The sequence below is a fragment of the Corythoichthys intestinalis genome, chromosome 6, assembly GCF_030265065.1.
Source record: "Corythoichthys intestinalis isolate RoL2023-P3 chromosome 6, ASM3026506v1, whole genome shotgun sequence".
NCBI classification, from domain to species: Eukaryota; Metazoa; Chordata; class Actinopteri; order Syngnathiformes; family Syngnathidae; genus Corythoichthys; species Corythoichthys intestinalis.
This window is the reverse complement of record NC_080400.1, coordinates 10,642,120-10,647,925: the sequence shown is the minus strand read 5'-3', so window position 1 is coordinate 10,647,925 and position 5,806 is coordinate 10,642,120.

Sequence of the window (5,806 nt, the reverse complement as noted above, 5' to 3'; positions counted from 1 at the left end):
TGTATGGTCGGCACCGCATCTCCTTTGAGCAGCAATCTTTTAGCAAAATCCGATTTCACTTGTCCATAGTTCGAGAAGCTTTCAGGTGGAAAATAACAGAAAACCGTGCCGGAGGCTGGGTCTAGAAAATTAGCCCTCTTTGCACGGACGAACTTTACCCATTGTCTGCGTAGTCTAGCTTTTTTTTTCGCGTTCGGGAACTCATGGATACTATATTCCGATAAATAACTATTTGTACACCACATAGCACAGCAGTTTTGAACCATTTTTGTGATGTTTTGGTCAAACAAACCCCAACGCTACTCTCTCGTCGTTAAAAACAATGGCACCTGGCTCCGCCTCGACTGTCAATTACTTGTCGTGGCGTCCCCGCCCCATTCGGCTGTTTCCGGAACACTTTCGGGAATGTTCGTCATTTTCGATCCATTTTCGATAATTGCTCATTAATGTGATTGATTTTTTTTGTTAACTTTATCAATATTTGTTATCTTGGCACGTAACGGTTCTATTGATGTCTCACACCCCCTTTGCCGCTACATACCCTTTAAACATATACAAAGTAAATTATCAGGAAGCATTTCAGTCCTGAGTAAAGCAAAACACAGTCTTGACCATAAATCACTCCACATACTTTACTGTTCTTTAATCCTGCCATATTTACACTACTGTGCGGAAGTCTGGGGTAATACCTATAAATGTACAATAAATTCACTATCCATTTTACAAAAATGAGCCATAAGAATAGTAAATAACGCTGGTTATAGGGATCATACAAATACATTATTTTTAAATTCCGGAACATTAAAATTCATGGACTTGGTTCATTTTCAAACAGCTCAGCTAATGTATAAGGCTTCACACAGGTCACTTCCTGGCAATATACAGAAATTATTTTTTAACAGAGAAGGACAATACAGTTTGAGGGGGAAGCTTCACTTACAGCATCAGAGGGTAGGAACTACATAAAAAAGTTTTTGTGTTTCAGTTTGTGGAGTGAAGCTGTGGAATAAACTAGATGAGGGGCTCAAGCAATGTCCAAGCATGACCCAGTTTAGGAAGTGCTACAAGCACACGAATTTCACTGGGTATAGGGAAGAGGAAAGGGTTAAATTATAGGGGGTATTCACATATCAGTTATTGGCTAAGTCCTGTTTATTTTTGTTTATCTTGCATCTTATGTATATGGTTATTTAGTTTATTTCATTGTTAATATGAGGACTAGTTACATAGTGCGGACAGATATAATTAAGGAATAGAAATGGGGGGGTAGGTTTTAATAAGCAAATGCTTCATCCTACTCCTTTTTGGACAATGAATAAATTCTGATCTTGTTTATTATTATCATTATTATTATTGTCTTAACTATTGTTTCTGTTATCTCGAGAATATCATCGGTTCTGTCTGATTATAAAAAAAAAAAAAAATCATTTTGTTTTTTGTTTTTTTTTGTTTTGTTTGTCTATTATTTTTATTTTTTTCTCATGTCCAAATAAAGCATTCATTCATTCATTCATTCATTCATTCATTGGGAAAAATTATCAGGAATGATTGGAATTGAATCGGGAGCAAAAAAAAAAAAAAAAAGCAATCGGATCGGGAAATATCGGGATCGGCAGACACTCAAACTAAAACGATCGGGATCGGATCGGGAGCAAAAAAACATGATCGGAACAACCCTAATTAATATTGAAGCTAATGTAAACATTTACATTTTTTTTTTTTTTTTTGTTATTGTTTTTGTTTTGTTTTTTGTAATAAACATATAAGTAACATACATTCAGAAAAATAAGTACAATTGACTTATATTATGCAAAGTGAAATGGAATACAGTGCCTTGCAAAAGTATTCGGCCCCCTTGAACCTTGCAACCTTTCGCCACATTTCAGGCTTCAAACATAAAGATATAAAATTTTAATTTTTTGTCAAGAATCAACAACAAGTGGAACAAAATTTATTGGATAATTTAAACTTTTTTAACACATAAAAAACTGAAAAGTGGGGCGTGCAATATTATTCGGCCCCCTTGCGTTAATACTTTGTAGCGCCACCTTTTGCTCCAATTACAGCTGCAAGTCGCTTGGGGTATGTTTCTATCAGTTTTGCACATCAAGAGACTGACATTCTTGCCCATTCTTCCTTGCAAAACAGCTCGAGCTCAGTGAGGTTGGATGGAGAGTGTTTGTGAACAGCAGTCTTCAGCTCTTTCCACAGATTCTCGATTGGATTCAGGTCTGGACTTTGACTTGGCCATTCTAACACCTGGATACGTTTATTTTTGAACCATTCCATTGTAGATTTGGCTTTAAGTTTTGGATCATTGTCCTGTTGGAAGATAAATCTCCGTCCCAGTCTCAGGTCTTGTGCAGATACCAACAGGTTTTCTTCCAGAATGTTCCTGTATTTGGCTGCATCCATCTTCCCGTCAATTTTAACCATCTTCCCTGTCCCTGCTGAAGAAAAGCAGGCCCAAACCATGATGCTGCCACCACCATGTTTGACAGTGGGGATGGTGTGTTCAGGGTGATGAGCTGTGTTGCTTTTACGCCAAACATATCGTTTTACATTGTGGCCAAAAAGTTCAATTTTGGTTTCATCTGACCAGAGCACCTTCTTCCACATGTTTGGTGTGTCTCCCAGGTGGCTTGTGGCAAACTTTAAACGAGACTTTTTATGGATATCTTTGAGAAATGGCTTTTTCTTGCCACTCTTCCATAAAGGCCAGATTTGTGCAGTGTACGACTGATTGTTGTCCTATGGACAGACTCTCCCACCTCAGCTGTAGATCTCTGCAGTTCATCCAGAGTGATCATGGGCCTCTTGGCTGCATCTCTGATCAGTTTTCTCCTTGTTTGAGAAGAAAGTTTGGAAGGACGGCCGGGTGTTGGTAGATTTGCAGTGGTCTGATGCTCCTTCCATTTCAATATGATGGCTTGCACAGTGCTCCTTGAGATGTTTAAAGCTTGGGAAATCTTTTTGTATCCAAATCCGGCTTTAAACTTCTCCACAACAGTATCTCGGACCTGCCTGGTGTGTTCCTTGGTTTTCATAATGCTATCTGCACTTTAAACAGAACCCTGAGACTATCACAGAGCAGGTGCATTTATACGGAGACTTGATTACACACAGGTGGATTCTATTTATCATCATCGGTCATTTAGGACAACATTGGATCATTCAGAGATCCTCACTGAACTTCTGGAGTGAGTTTGCTGCACTGAAAGTAAAGGGGCCGAATAATATTGCACGTCCCACTTTTCAGTTTTTTACTTGTTAAAAAAGTTTAAATTATCCAATAAATGTTGTTCCACTTCAAGATTGTGTCCCACTTGTTGTTGATTCTTGACAAAAAAATTAAATTTCATATCTTTATGTTTGAAGCCTGAAATGTGGCGAAAGGTTGCAAGATTCAAGGGGGCCGAATACTTTTGCAAGGCACTGTATATTTTGAAGATCGCGCAAACATTGACTTTTTTAAATCATAAGGAAATGAACAAGTAGCCTAACATAAATGAATAAATATAAGTCCAAAGTGCACATTGACAGCTAAAATGTTCTGAACCTCGCCATCAGAGCAAATACTGTAAAACTAACTATGATAACAAGCCTGCTCAACTCTTTCCTTGCTCTTGAAGATTTGATCCATTTTCTGTTGCATTGCCCTTTTTTTTGTCACATCAATTCAACATAGTTTTTTTTTTTTTTTTGCTGTTCCAGAAAACATGCAGCCAATTGAACGGATAAATGAGTCCAGGCGTTTTGCTTTGCTGCGTGCATTCGCACATTGATGTGACTCATCATCGTTAGACTCAGATAACTGCAGCAGCTGGGGAAACCTCCATGCCATCCGTGGAATAAAATAAATAATAAATATCGGTGGAAACAGATTACGCGACATAAGCACTTTATTATGCTTGTTGTTAACACTTATGTATGTAAATCTGATGTTGGTAGATTGTTTTCTTCTTGGAGATTAAATGCATGTGTGGCAGTTTAGCATTTTTATTAGGGCTGTCAAACGATTAAAATTTTTAATCGAGTTAATCACAGCTTAAAAATTAATTTGTCGTAATTGATCGCATTTCAAACCATCTCTAAAATATTCCATATTTTTCTGTAAATTATTGTTGGAATGGAAAGATAAGACGGATATATACATTCAACATACTGTACATAAGTACTGTATTTGTTTATTATAACAATAAATCAACAAGATGGCATTAACATTATTAACATTTGTTAAAGCGATCCATGGATAGAAAGACTTGTAATTCTTAAAAGAAAAATTTTAGTATTTTGATAGTTTGTATATTGTGACTAAATATTGCCATCTCGTGTATTTGTTGAGCTAAAATTAATGGTTGAATAGAGTATTATTTTGCATAGCTATTTTGATTCGGAATGCCAGATCTCTTTGCATTGAGCGCTTTTCTTTTTGTGAACATTATTTTATTTTTGAGAGATAGGAATATTATTTTTGTTGTGCTTTCACTAAATGATACTGTAGCACTTAAATGTTCTTAACTGCCCAAATTCATGATGGGAATTTGAGCAACCATGAGTCACAGTGGTGGCTGCAAATGGTATATCTTCTCTGCGTTGAGTGCAATACATGGTGTTAAGAAAAAGATCATCTCCAGTCAATCTTCCTCATGTCGATCGCTACAATGGTTATAATTACTGTGGTAGAAATGCCACAGCTTATACCATTAAATAGCGCGGCTCCAATAAATGACTGCGTTACCTATTCGCCCTTCTTGGTAATTGACTGTGCTTTTAATTCCTCACTATTGTGAGGAGTGGACCGGCGATTCATGTTGGCTCGTTGTCGTCTGTTGGCTCGGTTCGTCCGATTTCCTCCTGAGGAAGATGACGGCGTACATATAAACACAGAGAAGTGTTGGATGGCTTTTTGTGGGTACTTTTATTAACAAAACAAAAGCATGTGGGGGACGCAACACTTGAGTCTGCGCTAACTGCGCACTTTCTCGATTTTCTCGCTCCCTCTCTCGTTCGAACACTTTCTTCCTCACTGCTCAATCTGACAATGCCCGTCACATTGAAAATAACAGCGGCCCCTTGGCGGGTGCCGGTAACACCTGCATCCACTCCACTTGCTTGTCTCTGCCCTTAGCTCTCAATATACTTCAAACGGCACCATTTTAGTCTGTTCGCGGCAATGCTTGAGTGGGTCGTTCCGCACGTGCGTTAATATCATTAAATATTTTAACGTGATTAATTTGAGAAATTAATTACCACCCGTTAACGCGTTAATTTTGACAGCCCTAATTATTCTTATTATTATTTTTTTTACATAGCGTTTTGACAGTTGCAGTCATATTTTTGGAATCAAAGCACCGTGTACCGGAACAGCATTCCAGCCCTGAATCTTATACTGGAACTGTGTTCCGGCCCTGAATCTTATATGGGAACTGCGTTCCTGACTGTTCTGGCCCACTTTCACCCCTGTGTGGTCCTAATAACAAATGGTAATATTTACTAAAAGTAAGTGGAAGAATCTGACACCTGGCCTTTAAACTCAAAACAAGATAAAAAAAATTAGATTTAAGAAAACTTATCAGATCCAGACATTAGACTGTAAAATTTGCAGTGTGAAAGTTAGTACAAGTCAATACAGATTTGTTTTGCATTAATCTTTTAGCCTATCAATTGATTAGGTTCTTATTGGTGAGAAATGTAGCCCTGACTGCCGTTCACCCAATCTGTTTGGTCTTATTAATGTCCTGCCCCCAGCAAAAAGTGTACATTCAGCTTTTGCTGTTACTATATTGTCCCTACCAATATTGAG